The 16,461-nt window shown below is 41.9% G+C and overlaps 1 long non-coding RNA gene across 2 annotated transcripts in view; it reads right to left on the bottom strand.

Moving 5' to 3' along the window:
* LOC102158585 (uncharacterized) overlaps positions 1-16,461 on the bottom strand; it is a 327,382-nt gene that overhangs the window by 295,967 nt on the left and 14,954 nt on the right. The window contains exon 3 of one of the 2 annotated variants that reach the window (XR_014805912.1): positions 6,605-6,866. The exons of the other annotated variant lie outside the window; for it this stretch is intronic. This is a non-coding gene — a long non-coding RNA (uncharacterized LOC102158585). The remainder of the gene's footprint in view (positions 1-6,604; positions 6,867-16,461) is intronic. 2 annotated transcript variants of the gene reach the window in all.

Below are 16,461 nucleotides of genomic sequence, written 5' to 3'. Positions count from 1 at the left end.
ATTATCAATGCTTGGGTTTATTTCTGGGCTTTGTATTCTGTTCCATTCATCTATGTGTCTTTTTTTATGCCAGCACCCTACTGTTTTGATGACTATAGCTCTGCAATACAATTTGAAGTTAGGTAGTATGATGTCTTCAGCTCTGTTCTTCTTTCTCAATATTGCATTAGCTACTTGCCATCTTTTGTAGTTCCATATGAATTTTAGAATTTTTCTTCCAGTTCTATGAAAAATTCCACTGGAATTTTTGTAGGGATTTTATCAGAACAGAATAAAAAGTCCAGAAATAAACCCAAGCATAGACGGCCTCAGCTCAAATGTCTCCTCTTCAAAGTCTTCCCAGAAGCCTTGGATTAGCCAGTCTCTAACCCACTATCGCTACCTGAAATCAACACAGTTGTTTGTTTATTTCTGTCCATCTACCTCCACTAAAATGTAAGCCCCAAGGGACAAGGACCAGGCTGTCATGCTACATTCTCAATACTTAGTCCATAGCCAGGGCCTGGTTCATGGTTGTATGCTGTTAAATGACAGAGTTATAAATTCCCTCTCCAGTAAGGAATCACCAAGCCTTTTAGTTTCCTTCAAAAATACAAACTCTGGACCTTTTCATATCTCTCTGCTTTGCTTTTCCATACTGCATGCCATATCCCTGGCCTTTCTCTTCCTTAAAACACTTCTTCAGTATTAGGATGAGAGAAATAGTCTATAAACTTCCAGTTTTGCTCCAAAGATACCTCTCAGGGAATGTGAACTCCTTAAGTCTACCTGGCATCAGAGTATTATGAGTTGAAATCATCCAAAGAAGACTGATGTTTACAGAAAACACAAAACAAAGAACATTCAAAGAAGAAAAACTCCCTTTGCTTCTCCTTGCAGAGATAAGAATTGTCCCATTAACAAATGTACTACATCCATCAAGAGTCAAGATCACAGTCCCTATACATCCAAGACATGCATGAATACAGTATGTGATTCAGCATACAGAGTGCAGGTAGTTTGGGCTCAAATTCTGGCTCCAGTACAAATTTGTTGGGTTTAAATGGCTCAACTTCTCTGTCTCTGTTTATAAGATAGAGAGAAAGATCAAATCTAATTTATATAATTGTTGGGGGTATTCAATGAGACATTCCACTTGAAGGACTTTTGCAGAGTACTTAGTATATAATTAAGTGCTCCATAAAAGTAATGGTGACAGCAATGATTGATTGTTGACTAACATTATTAGCGACCCCTGACATCTTTTCACCTTTTAGATTGCCTTTACAATTTTTTAGGATCTGGCATGTGGAATATATGGGCTAGGAATAGGAAGGATACAAAAATGATGTGGGTAACACTTGCGTGGCACAGTTTATAGTTTACAGAGAAGAAGAAAAGGTGAAAGGGGCATTTATAATCTCATTCTGTCTCCTACAGGCAATCTTCTGGGCTGTAGTTAGGAAAATCCACTACAACACTGATGTGGTAGTAGTAAGGCCATGTGTTTGGCCCCAGAAAGCACACCTCCCTGTTCTGCCCTTCCTGCTTTTCCCTCTTCTGTATTCGAGAAGAAAGCTATGCCTAGGATGAAAGGTCAACCACCAACAGTGGTGTTCCCTGGAACAAGATACATAAGCAGACAGCAGAGGGACAGCAATGTCAGGGACAGCTACTGCAGAGGCAAGGGCTGAGCACTGCTCCATCTCTGTGCCAGAGAAGAGGGAGCACACCTGAGCCCCTGAAAGCTTTCTCATGGCAGGAGAGAAAGGGAAGCTGTCAACTCAAAAGGCAGAATATAGGAGGTTCACTCGACAGCCTCCTCATTCAAGTAACATGAGACCTGGGAGAAAAAGGCAAGAGAAGAGCTGGAACCCATTCAGGTTTGGTTTTTTTTCTTTTTTTTCTTTCTTTCTTTTGTCAAAGCACCTACTGGTCCTGGGGGCAAGGAGGAAAGGGGAACAGTTGCATGACACAAAAGACACTGCTCAGAGCTGATGCCAAACTTGGTACCTTAGAATTACTGAGTTGCAGGGGCTGGGGCGAGGAGGGTTGGGGCCTCTCCCCGGATCCCAGTAGATGAGGGAAAATGATCCTTCCAAAGCTATTTGCTCAGTGAGCGCAAAGCACACCATTAAGTGTCAAAGCCAAAAGTTTTTTGCTTTGTTTTTTGCTGCCCTTCGGGGGCAGGAAGTAAGAATCACAATACAAATTAAAGGAGATGTTAAAAAGGCAAAAAACAGAGAATGTAGATAGCGCAAGGGGGTGGGGAGAGAAAAAAAAAAAAAGCCTTCATTTAACAGCTAGTTAGGAGTTTTTCCCAAGGCAGAGACTGTGTTTGTAAGTGGTATAAGTCTCCAAGCTGCTCTAGGTGGGAGGTTCTACAAGGAGCCAGTGAAATCAGAAGATGGGAAACCTGTCTACACAGGAATTTCAAAGTACGGAGGACTGGACGACACTGCCAGGGTAAGATGAGAAGGGCGTCCCGGGAGACAGAAGCATAACCGTGAAGCATGATCGTTGAGATACTCTGGGGTATCTTAAGATTTGACGTCTAAATTTAAATTGTTTGCAATTTTGAAATGTCAACATCTCTGCCACCCAGACTTGGAGCAAGACCTACCCAACATACTCAAATCAAGACAATGATTTGGGGTAATCGAAGAAACAGCATTGTGTTCCTGATTTGAAAGGCGGAGAGAGAGAAGAGTTGCCAGATGTAAGAACCGAATCTGGTTGAGAGTCCACCCAGGGCGGAACCAGGTGCCAGAGGACTCTCACGTACTCCCTTCTCACTCCCCTAGCTCCTGCCCCCACGGCCATACACACCCACCCACCCACACCCCCCACACACACCCACACACACACCCCCATACCCACACCCATGAATCCCAAGGGAAAAACATGGCCCTTTCCCTCTGCACACATGGGAGGAAAATGTGTGCCAAATTTTCTTAAATCCGAAGGACAGAGTGACCCCAGCTAATCCTTGAGTGAAATTAATTAGCACACAAAGCAACACTTGGTCCCTGAGAACTTTTTTTTTTCCCTGAGAACTCCTTGAAAGAATGTATCAGACAGGACTCTTGTGGTTGTAAGCTGGCTTCAGCACAAAAAGAAATTTGTTGGCCCAGGAAACCCAAGCCATGGAAAGAGGAGGAGTGGAGTTTCAGGATTAACTGGTTCCATAAATTCACATATCGTGAGGACTCTCATCTTCCCTCTGTACCTCTCTTGGTGGGTCCCTTTCAGTCTTTCTCAGCACAAAGAGAACTCATTCCTACAGTTTTTTGTTTTGTTTTGTTGTTTTTTGGTTTTTGGGGGGTTTTTTTGTTTTGGTTTTTTTTGTCTTTTCTAGGCCCACACCTGCAGTATATGGAGGTTCCCAGGCTAGGGGTCCGATTGGAGCTATAGCCGCCGGCCTACGCCAGAGCCACAGCAATGCGTCCGCGACCTGCCCCACAGCTCATGGCAATGCCGGATCCTAACCCACTGAGCAAGGGCAGGGACCGAACCCACAACCTCATGGTTCCTAGTCAGATTCGTTAACCACTGAGCCATGACGGGAACTCCCATTACTACAGTTTTTGATGTCAGGGCTTCCAGAGGAAGATGATTTGCCTAAACCAACAAAATACACCTGGAAAGTGTGGGGACAACATTACACAGAAGATGTCATTCTCAACCACATCTTCAAATGCTGATGCCAAGCCTTCTGACTTTCACTGTGAAGAGACTGGTGGTGCCCTTAAGAACCCAGAGGAAATAAGAATGGAAGACACTGATTCTAAACAAACCTAGACTTGGAGCCATGACTGTAAGCCTCAAACCAGCAACAGGGAGGTAGCCATGGGTGTCATTTTCCAGAGTAAATCTGACCACATCACTGTCCCTTCCTATCCCACCTTGTATCCCATTTAAAAATCTTCAACTTCAGAGTTGCCCTCGTGGCTCAGCGGTAACAAACCCAACTAGGATCGATGAGGACATGGGTTCAATCCCTGACCTTGCTCAGTGGGTTAAGGATTTGGCATTGCCGTGAGCTGTAGTGTAGGTTGCAGACATGGCTCAGATCCCATGCTGCTGTGGCTGTGGTGTAGGCTGGCAACTACAGCTCTGATTCAAACCCTAGCTTGGGGACTTACATGTGCCTTAGGTGTGGCACTAAAAAGACCAAAAAAATAGAAATAAAAAACAAAATAAAGACTGTTTAAAAAGTAAAATTTAAAAATAAAATGTTCAATTTCCTCATCTTGCTATTATAATACAGTCCTTCACAAAGTTCAAGAGGCCTCCCCCAACCTAATTCTCTGTCTTGTCTCATCCCTTTCTGATGGTCTTCTCCTCTGAACTCCTCGCCAACCACCCCATCAACTACATTAGTTCCCAAAGATGCCACTCTCATCACACTACAGGGCCCCTGAAAGAGCTCTCCTCTCTAACCCTTCCTCGCCAGGGGGGCCAATTTCATTCCCACTCATTATTCGGAGCTCAGCTCAAGCCACTATTGACCACCCTCCTCCCTCACCTCCCCCAGTGAGCTCAGATCCTTCTGTTACATGTTCAGAAAATACTGTGTGCCCATCATCATTTATAACTGTACGTTCAGATGACTCTTTGATGAGCGTAACCTCCATGGTGGCAGAAATCTTGTCTATTTTGCTCACTAATATCACCCTGGCACCTAACCCATGTCCTGGCACAAAGGAGGTATTTAAAACTTTTTAACGCAAACTATTGCTCTTGAAAATGGATTTACAATGAGACCCTGTTGAGTAGCATTGAGAACTATGTCTAGATACTTATATCACAAGAGAACAAAGGGAGGGAAAAAAATGTATGCATGCACGTGTAACTTGGTCCCCATGCTGTACAGCGGAAAAAATAAATAAAATAAAAAGGAAAATAAAATTTTTAAAATAAGTGAGTTAATGTATTAATCAATAAACAAATCAAGAAATGAACTGATGAATGAATGCATGAAGAAGGAGCAATAGGACAATAATCAGGAACAGTGAATTGTGGGCATTATAAGTTTTCTTTCAAATTAAGGGGAAAGGAACATTTACACTGTTCCCTTCATTGACTGATATTGGGCTAGATATTTTACACTGGACTTAAATTCAGATCATCCTAATTCTAATGCCCACGGTATTTTTATTCTACTCTGTAGCTTTCTACAAAAAATAATGAGTTAAACACCAAGGGAACTGGGAAATGCAGAAGGGAAACGTCTATGGCACCAATAGACAACAGTTTATATAAAAAACACTTAGAGACCACTTACTAGGTGTCAGGCAATGTTCTAATGCTTTATAAATATAAACTCATAATATTAACCCTACAAAGTATCTTCTGTTAGTATCAAAGACGTCTCTTTGACTCATAGAAATCAAGTAACTTGCTAAATGTTGCACATCTAGAAGGTGACAGAATCAAAATTTTAATCCAAGCAGCTGGTTCTAGAGTCACCTGCTTCCCTATCACTCTATGTAATTTTCATGGTTTTAAAAAGGACCAGAGCTTAGTTAATGCCTCAAAAGATCGTTTTCCCTTCATCAAAAATAAAGGAGCATTTGGATTCTGTTCCAAAAGGAGTCGGTCCTCAATGAAAACTAAAAACTCTGGCCAAAATGCATGGAGTAGCTACTTGACGACTCTGGAAAGTAAATGACAGCAGGCAGGTGAGGGATGGAAACCAGAATTCTAAGTACCGCTAAAAAAGTAGTAAGCTCCCCATTTTTCCTCTTCCAGTATCTCCTGACCCAGATTCAGAGGCATCTTGAAACCTACACAGAACTTCAAAAGAGTTGTTTCTGGCCTAAAAAATGGGAAGAGGGTTCTCTGGATGATAGAGAGTTGGGAAAACCCCACCTTTTCCCCATTTTTTTCTCACTCCAGCCCCAAGTAATCACACAGTTCTGGTAGTAATAAGGGCACCAGATGCTGAGCAGGTACCTAAAACTCAGAGAGACAGAATCCTTTTTTTCTGGCCAGGGAGACGCATCCCAGGAGCAAGAGGAAAATGCTCATTGTTCTCTCTCTGTGAATATCCTCCCGCCAAGTAGCCCAGAAGCAGACAAACTGTGTGGGAAGGGCATGACAGGAAGGCGAAATTCAGCCACAGCTTCTTAGTCAAAAGACCAGGAAAGGAAATTCTTGTAAGCCAGTTAGTGTCTAGGAAGTCACTGAGAACACAGAGCTTGAGAAGGTAAGGCCCAAATGCATACACACCTTGAGCTACGCCTACATGGATCTGATCCCCAACAACATGCCAAAAGCTTTTAAGAACCAAATTACAGAGTGGACCACTGCCCCACTGCCAAGCACCTAGGTGCCATTCACATTCAAAATATCATGACAAAGGCTTTGAAACTGAACTGACATTGGAACCACAGCTCTGAGAGGGCAGGTAGAAACATGAAGTCTGAACACTACCTGGCTCACTGTCTGGTAAAACATACAAATAAAGAACACTCTCCATATGATTTCATGAAACCGGGAGTGTTTTGCTTTTAACATAATATCCAAAAGGTTCAGGATACAATTCAAAATTAATCTACACACAAATAATCAGAAATATCTCAATATCTAGAAGAGGAAAAGATGATCAATGCACACCTACCTGAAGATGACATGGATGCTGGAATTTGCAGACATACACTTTCAAGTTTCTATTTTAACCATGCTCCCAAAAGAGGGAATAACCTTTAGAAAAAATGAAATGATGGGTGTAGCAGGTTAAGGATCCGGGTTGACTCTGTGGCAGCAAGGGTTCAATCCCTGGCCCAGTGTAGTGGGTTAAGGATCTACACCTGTGGCGTAGGAGGCAGCTAAAGCTTGGATTCAATTCCTGGCCCAGGAACTTCCATTTGCCATGACTGCGACTGGGAAAAAAAAAAAAATCGAAGAAGGAAAGAAAGAAAATTTCAGCAGATAAATGCAAGATGTAAAAATATAAAAAAGAACCAAGTATAAATATTAGAACTAAAAAGCACATTAATTGCCACAAAATATTTGTGAAATAAATCAAAGACGTTCTAGGTACATACAGAGACAGACCATATTCATGGATTGGGACACTCAAATAGCTGAGATGTGAATTGTCACCAAACTGATCTACAGACAATGCATTCCAATCAAATACCTGCTGGGATTTTTTTGGTAGCTATATATAAACTGATTATAAAATTTATATGGAAAGGCAAAGCAACTGATGAATGGGTAAATTAACTGTTATACAATGGAATATTTAACTGGAAAAAGGAACGAGGAGCTGATATATGCTGCAACATAGATGAACACTAAAAACATAATGTTAATGAAAAGAGGCCAGTCCCCATATTACATGATTCTATTCAAGTAAATTACCCAGAACAGGCAAATCCATAGACACAAAAACTAGATCAGTAGTTTCCAGAGGATGCCAGGAAGGGCAGAAGGAGAAGTACTGCTCGTGATTATGGGGTTTCTTTTTGGGCTGATGAATGGGAATGGCTGCAAAACTTTATGAATATGCAAAAAACCCACTTAACTGTATACTTTAAAAGGGTGATTTTATAGTATGTGGATTATTTCTCAACTTTAAAAAAACTGACGGGAGTTCCTGTGGTGGCTCAGTAGTTAACGAATCCGACTAGGAACCATGAGGTTGAGGTTAGATCCCTGGCCTTGGTCAGTGGGTTAAGGATCCGGCGTTGCAGTGTAGGTCACAGACTCAGCTCGGATCCCGAGTTGATGTGGCTGTGGCGTAGAATGGCGGCTACAGCTCCGATTAGACCCCTAGTCTGGGAATCTCCATATGCCATGGGTGCGGCCCTAGAAAAGACAAAAATAAAAATCAAAGATACTGGGCAGATGGGAACAGATACTTTACTAAACAAGCTATACAGACCAGAAATAGGCAGACACACAGAGATGCTCCATGTCATTGACTGATAAAGAAATGGAAGTTTAAAACCTCACCTATTAGAATAGCTAAAACTAAAATATAATTTATAATACCAACTACTGGTGAGTACGTGAAGTACCTGGAACTCTCATATGTCACTGGTAGTAATGCCACATGGAGACTCACTCTGGAAAATGTTTCCGTGGTTTCTTATAACCAGACACCTCTGATTTGACCCAGCCATTCAACTTCAAGTATGCACCCAAGAAAAGAGAAAGCAAAGATCCAAGTAAGGATTGATCATGTAAATGTTCACAGCCAATTTATTTGTAATAACTGAAAGCTAAAAACTGTGCCCTTCAGTGGGCAAATGTATAAACTATGGGATGCTCATACAAGGGAATACTTTTCAGCCACAAAAAATAATGCTTTATTGGTAAATATGACAACATGGATTAATCACAAAGACATTAATGTTGAGTGAAAAACAAAATCTCCAAACATTATATTTACATGTTTCCACTGATACGACATTTTGAAAAAGACAAAAGTATCATGATGGCAAACAGATCAGTGACTGCCAAGGGTGAAGGGAGGACTTGGCTGCAAAAGGCCATTGCAAGGGAATTTGGGGAGGGTGATGGAATCCTGACTAATCCTCCCAACAATATCATGAAGCAGGGAAATGGCATCAAAGTCAGGAATGACTTGACAGCCAGGTCACCCGGCACATGAAAGCCAGAAGAATGGTAGAACTGTTCCCTTCTCTTTAGCGTCTCATCAGAAATCAGAGTTCCAGGAACATAGGGGCATGCCATTTACCATGACTGGTGCGTTGCTTATGAAGATGTAAGGGTATCTTTTAATGCGTATTCCTCATCGTGACAACAAGACGGTCTCAGCAAGACCTTAAGTGATGGTTCATATGTGCTCATTGTTTCTTGCTGCCATGTGGTACCTGACACCAAATAGCTCCTGATCTCAACAGAAATTACTGGCAACTTTTCCCCTAAGGAAATGAGAAGGAACTGTCTAGTCCGAAACATTAGACTGGGTCAATTGGAAAGATAGTTCAGGCACAGCCAGGACAGCACAAACTTCCTTATTTAAAGGAAAAATGCTGTCAACATGCTAGAAGCTGGAGACTACTGATGTTACTAAATCTTGAATACACAATTTGTGCAGCATCTACAATGATAAATAACTTTCAGTGTCACTAAAAAGTAGATATTTTCTAGGGAACAGACTCCTCAGCTCTGAAGGGGGAGATGTAGGTTTTCCTAAAATGCTCATTTTCAGGTTTCACGTCCCTGCTCAGAAACTCCTCCCAGTGCCTGTTTGTTTACCAAATGAAGAACTCACAGCTAGGCCTCAAAGCCTTCCCTATCCTGCCTTCTCTGGTCCACTCAGCAGGAAACTCAGCCACCATCTCACCAAGTTTTCCTTCTTAGAGTCTCAGCCATCAGGAAGACGACGGCTTTCGCAGTTGCACCTTTTCTGGGGAAGAACTCTTATTGGCTCCTCCTTGGTCAGGTGACCAGGCTTAGACCAGCCAGCCTGACCAATGAAGCAGACTGAGCCACGAAATAGGGTGAAAGTGAAGCAAAAAGACATAGCATTATGGAAGTTCCTGTCATGGCTCAGCGGAAACGAATCTGACTAGTATCCATAAGGATGCGAGTTTGTTAAGGATCTGCCATTGCCGTGAGCTGTGGTGTAGGTCACAGACGCGCCTCAGATCCTGCATTGCTATGGCGGTGGTATAGGCTGGCAGCTGTAGCTCCAACTGGACCCCTAGCCTGAGAACCTCCATATGTCAAGAGTCCAGCCCTAAAAAGACCAAAAAAAAAAAAAAAAAAAAAAAAGACAGCATTATTTCCAATCCAAAGAAAGCCCTTTCCAACGCCCCCCCCCCGACCCCCTGCCGCTGAGGGCTCTGTCCTTTCTGAACTCTTTATCATAGAAGGTAACATTTTTACAAAATACTTATTCACTAAGCCCTTTACACCACTTTCACGTACTGCTCAGTGAGGTAAGTATTATTAAGCCTATTTTGTAACTGAGAAAATTGAAGCACATAGAGATGATGTAACTTGCCCAAGATCACAGAGTTAGCAAGTGGTAGCACCAGGGCCTGGGCTGTGACCACAGTGTATTATTTCTAATTTTTGGAATGTGCACTCTCCGGTCAACTCTTTGAATACTACTATGCCTCTAAGGGTATTTATCATTTCACACTTATTCCCGCTTCTCCAGTTAGACTTCTTCACTCTCTTTTTACCCTACATCTTAGCCTTGGACATACCCTGCCATCAAAGCCCAGGAGTGCCAGGGCCCCAGGTGACATGCGATCAGAGTGCCTGCCAAGGAAGGAACAGATGGGTCTGCTAAATGGTGAAATCAAGTCCCTGCCACTGTAATGGCAATAAGCATTCCATATAAAATAATTACTTCCAGTTTGCTTGGCAGGTTGGACAAAGTCCGAGGGAAGGTTAATTTATCTTTCACAGCTTTGAGCCTTCAAGCTGTGGTTTCCCAAGTGAAAAGGGCCTCTCTTCAGTGATTCTTTGCAAGATCCATTTAGTCATGACAAAATTACCTCCTCATCACTGAGTGGCAAAGTCTATTTGGAGTCTACTTGCCAGTGAGGGACCAGAACGGAGCAGATTATTGAAGTCACATGGAGATTTAAGTCTATAGCAAAAGTCCACAGGACAATAGGTAGGATACTAAATTAGTTTCAAGTTCTAGTTGCCAGTTTGTTGTGCCATGTAAAATATGGGCAATGATTTTCTTATCTAAGGAATGGGTAGAATTCTACATGGCCAATCGATTTAATATAAAGAATATCAAAAGAAATAAAGGTTACCAAATAAAACTTGGAAAAGTTAAAGGCGCTTAGACACTTCTAGAAACAGAAACCAGGCATTGATGGAGCCTTTTAATCTCAGATTCTTGTCTTTCGTTTTTATTAGTGCTTCTACCTTTCTTCTTCATCTCTCTTTTCTGAGGCTCTGTCTTCCTCCCTTTCGACCCATCTGAAAAGGGTCTTACATTGAGGAGATCAGAAAAGCCAAATTTTTCTTCAATAAACAAACAACTACTCCCATTGAATGGGACAAGTCTAATCTTGACAAGAATTTGGTGTTATCATGATGAACAGCTGACCCAACTGAACACAATCTCTTTTTCAGTGAAACTTGGTTGGCTAGTGTAACCGCTGGTGGCCAAAGCAAAGGCAAGAATTCCATCCAAAATGCTTTACATGGCTTCCCAAAGAGACACCAACTCCTAACTTGGTCTTGCCTTCTCAAGCCTAGTCAGAAACAACTCCCTAGGAGTAGCAAAGAAGATGATTTCACACACTGGGAAGAGAAACACATAGTGGTAAATGCTTTGAAATTTGTCAGTGATGGAAGATATCCAACAGTCTTTCTAAAAGAATACAGAAACAGTCATCATCACAAAAGTAAAAAGGGGCAAAAACATTTTAGCTGTCTTTGGAAAACGGCCTTAATTACTCATTATATTTTGAGGCAGCATGTGTTCGTTCAGTCTCCCCAGGAGCCATCCTCCCTTGCAGTGTTAGAGCCTTTAGTGTATAACTTCCCCCCCACCCCCGCCCCCGCTTTTCCAAGTCCATGGACTTTCATGGCCTTAGAATTCATGGTTGACAGTTCTTTTACTTCAATACTGGAAAAATGTCATGCCATCTTTCTTACCTCCAGAGTTTCGAATGACATACCCATTATCACGTGAATTTGTGTTTTCTTGTCAACTATGCCTTGTTTCTGTGGCTCCCCTCAAGTTGTTTGTCTTTATTTGCAGAAGTTTAATTATGGTGGCCTAGAATGAACATCTTTGTGTGTATCTCACTGGGGAGTAACTCAGCTTCTTGAAAATGTAGGTTCAGGCTTTTGCCAAGGTCACAAAGTTTTCAGTCATGCTTTCTTCAACTATTTGGGTACTATTCTATCTTTCCTTCCGGGACTCCAATGATGAGGGTATGGATGTCGGCTCTCTTGTGGTCCCCCCAGGTTCCTCAGACTATTCATTTTTCTTTCAGTCTATTTTCTCTCTGATGCTTCAAGTGGGTGAACTCTATTACTCTGTCCTCAAATTTACTGGTTCTGTCTTTGTCATCTCCACTCTACGATGCAGCCCATCCAGTCAATTTTTTCTTTCAGTTATTTTCTTTCTCAGTTCTATAATTTTCATTTTGTTCTTTTTTATAACTTCTGTTTTTTTGCTGAGATTTTCTATTTTTTCATGTATGTCAAGAGAACACATAATGGCAACTGAAGTATTTTTAAGATGGCTGCGTCGAAATCCTTGTCAGATGTTTCTGGTTTATTGTAATGGTAGCGCCCATTGATTTTTTTCTCACTCAAGATGTGATTTTCCTCATTCTTTGTATGAGCAGTGATTTTTTTTTATTGCATTCTGGGAATTTTGTATATGACACTATGAGGCTCTGTATTCTATTTAATTTCCCTTTTTAAGCAGGAAGTCCTCCTGTTGCAATGCAGGATAAGGGCTGAGTAAAACTGGAAATAGTGAAAGTATATCCCTTACAGGACTATTTCAAGCCTTTAATGAAATCATGTGTGTAAAGCAGTTCAGCCCAATGCTTGGCATGGTGTGAGTTCTCACTAAATGGAGGCAATAATTGATATAATTGAGTAATTGATAGTGGTTGTTAATGGCAGGACAATGCCTTCTACTTTTCTTTCGTCTTTTGTAGGACTGAGCTCACATCAGCGCCTAATAAATACCCCAGGACCAACCAATGTACCAACGTATCAGGAAAGAGCATATTAAACCTACTAAGTCAATTTCCTATTCCCTAACAATACTTGCTTCAATATAAAGATGAGAGCTGGCTGACCAATTGCATTCTCACCATCTGCTGTCACACAACATGACATTACTGTTTCGTGCATGTCTGTCTCTCTAGAGATTCCTGTATCAACAGCAATTTCCCAGGGGACTGACATCCTTATAGCTGCGTGGAATAAAAACTCTTTCTCCACAACGATGTGGCGACTCTTCCCTCCCTCCTCTAGTCCACTAGTTTCCTCTTGCCACTTTTTTAAAAAATACCCCCAACAGAATCTGAATTCAAGAAATAAAAATCTAAGGGTGGAGGGGAGAAAATTGCTGGATGACACTGATGATCAATACTGTTTTTATGGATTCATATTAGGTTTTTCAAGACAGTTAAATGGACAGAATGAAGACAGAGTAACAGTACTTTGTACTCACATATACAGTAAGAAACATCCCCGCCAAGCTGATGGAAATATAAGCAAAGAGAGGCTCTGAAGTGAGCTAATCTAAAAGCAACCATGTTGACAGAGCTTCTCTTATTCTAAATCTACTTTTTTTTTTGTCTTTTTAGGGCCACACCTGTGGCACATAGCGGTTCCCAGGCTAGGGGTTGAAGAGGAGCTGTAGCGACTGGCCCACACCACAGCCACAGCAACGCAGGATCAGAGCCGTGTCTGAGACCTACACTACAGCTCAAGGCAACGCTGGATCTTTAACCCACTGATCGATGCCAGGGGTCGTACACGCTTCCTCATGGATACTAGTTGGGATCTTTAACCACTGAGCCATGACGGGAACTCCTCTTATTCTAAATTTTTTTTTTTTTTTTGGTCTTTTTGCCTTTTCTAGGGCCGCTCCTGCAGCACATTGAGGATCCCAGGCTAGGGGTCTAATCAGAGCTGCAGCTGTCGGCCTACACCACAGCCACAGCAACACCAGATCCAAGCTGCATCTGCAACCTACACCACAGCTCACGGCAATGCCAGATTCTTAACCCACTGAGCAAGGCCAGGGATCAAACCCGGAACCTCATGGTTCCTAGTTGGATTGGTTAACCACTGAGCCATGATGGGAACTCCTTATTCTAAATCTTAATTGTCAATATTATTGGGGAAAAACAGCCTAGCCTTCACTTCTATCCCATTCACCACGATCTAACTGGACGTTTCATTTGACTGTGACATTAGTACATCTAAATAGGTATTAGTATATCTAAAATGGCATTTTTGTGTCCCTGTTCCTTCAGCTACCAAGGAATTTCTTTTTCTTCTATAGTAACCTCCCACTAAACTATTTTGTGGAGTGTGGCAGTTTATTTAGTCCCATTCCCACTCCATTCCATCAGGCCTTTATTACCCTAGAGTAGCACTTCTCAATAGGAGGCAATTTTGCCCCACAGTGGGTATTTGGCAATGACTGGAAACATTTTGGTTGTGACAGCCTGGAGGGGAGCGGGGAGGTGCAGGCCAGTGTTATTAGCATCTAGGGGAGAGAGGCCAGGGATGCTGTTAAACACCCTACAAGGTGCAAGATTCTCCCACCTTCCAACAAAGATTCTATATGTCAATGGAATCCAAGCTGTTAAATCTGCCTAAAGGTAGGAAAACGAGACAAGTTTGAAATATCTTATAGCTAGAGTTCCACATGTGCTCAACCGGAAAGCAGAAGTGAGATCTATGAGGCCACAGTTATAAAGTCCTCCTATACGTTCACTGGAAGAGATATTTGGTTCTTCTGCCAAAGACGTGGTTGAAGTTCTACTTTCTGAATATCGAATGTTAGACCAAAGTGTCAAGGTGTTCATGGGGTGTATCTCACATGCGATTGGTTGGCTCCTTTACTTCTAGATGCATAGCATTTCATTGTCTTTCTCTGGTTCTCCTAGACATTCCTGTAAGTGACTTAAGGACCTATCATAAATCCTTTTCTGCTTCAATTACTTAGAGTGCATTATTTTGTCTGCAATTAAAGACCCTAAGTGATACAGGAGATGATTATAGACAATCAATCTGCAAGAAAATGGGAAATATTAGATTGATTAGGACTGGCTGAGTTTGAAATCAGTGCAGATCCAGTTAGCATTAGAGGATGGAACTCTTGGAAGGTTTTGGAGGACTAAGTAGCTGCTGCTATAGACTCAAACCCGGCACAAGGAATGAAAAGATGGGAAGTGGAGTAACACGGTAGATTAAAGACAGTCACAAATTCTGTGACTGATCCATCTGTGCCCTCCTTCCCCTCAACCTCAATTGTCTCTTGATTCAATGAATACAAACGTAACAAAAAGTAACCCTGTATAACTTCAGAGACTTAGCCTTTCATATCTGCCTTTGCCCCTTAGAATGTTCCCTTCTAGAATCCAGCCACCATGCCATGGAGAAGCCCAAGCAACCACAAAGAACAACTGTGGGGAACAGAACAAAGGTATCCTTAGCTGACAACCCCAGCTAAATCTTCAACCAACATCCTACTACCAGGCATTTCTGTCATCTATCTTGAATGTCCAAACCCTCTGTCATTCCAGCAGTCACCATTAAAGCCCATCAATCCACAAAACTGTGAGAAATAGTAACTGGTTATCATTGTAAGTCACTAAGATTTGCAGTGGTTTCTTACATAGAAATACATTACCAAAATGGTTGCCTAATTCTCACTGCACTGGCAAGCTTAAAACACAAAATAATCGATTCAAGATTTGATTTCTCTAATTAAAGGATAAGTAGAGAATCACAATTTCTATGACTAACCTAAAAAAAGGTGGCTACACAGAGTTCCCATGGTGGCTAAGCAGTTAGTGAACCCAACTTATATCCATGAGGAAGCGGGTACGATCCCTGGCCTTGCTCAGTGGGTTAAGGATCTGGCGTTACCATGAACTGTGGTGAAGGTTGCAGATGTGGCTTGGATCCCATGTTGCCGTGGCTATGGTGTAGGCCAGCAGCTGCAGCTCCAATTAGACCCCTAGCCTGGGAACCTCCATATGCTGTGGGTGCAGCCCTAAAAGCCAAAAAAAAAAAGAAAAAAAAAAAGGTAGCTACAAAACTAAGATATAAGGTCTAATCCTGTGGGTTGCTCAAAATTCAACATAGTTTGATTAATCAGTCTCATTGCATTTATTGTATACAAATTAGAGAGATGATTTGAAAAGAACAGGATGTTGAGGCTAAAAATGGTGACAGCTGAGAGGACTGGAATGCTTCTGAAAGCCTCTAACTTTCCAAATCTGACCTTCCATTGCCAACAGAAGCCGCCCCTCTTTCTCTGTCTCATGAAGCTGGTCCTGGCTGCTCAAACAATCAATAAAGATAGTTACTATCACAGAAATCCAACTATTCCCTTGACTCAATGTACTACCTCTCAGAGGCTCCAGGCGTAAAACTGGAGTCAGATCACAACCTGCCCTGGGGCATCAGTTACAGAGTAAAAGCAGAAAAGAAGGGGCACCCTAAAAGAACTGCAAGATTTTGCTAAATTATGTCAGTGGAACCCAGGAAACATATGTGAGATTAAAGGGAGTACCATAACTCCGAATAAGGCTGCATTTAGAGATATGGGTTTATTCACCAGAGATTCTGAAATCAATGGGCTAATTCAAGCAGCTGGGAATGGTTCCAAATGGTTGATAGAAATCCTGACTAGGTGGTGGCCTACTGTAAATAAAGTCGATATCCATGTAATTCCTTGGTATAACGTAGAAGGAAGATGACAAAGATGGAGGGATAAAGGATGTTGGAATCAATCTGTTACATTCTATGCACTCA

Source organism: Sus scrofa, chromosome 6, assembly GCF_054392235.1.
Source record: "Sus scrofa isolate SSC_HxYL_T2T_F1_AM1 chromosome 6, Sscrofa_HxYL_maternal_Yorkshire_Landrace_v2.0, whole genome shotgun sequence".
Taxonomy (NCBI): domain Eukaryota; kingdom Metazoa; phylum Chordata; class Mammalia; order Artiodactyla; family Suidae; genus Sus; species Sus scrofa.
This window is presented reverse-complemented; position numbering and strand designations above follow the sequence as displayed.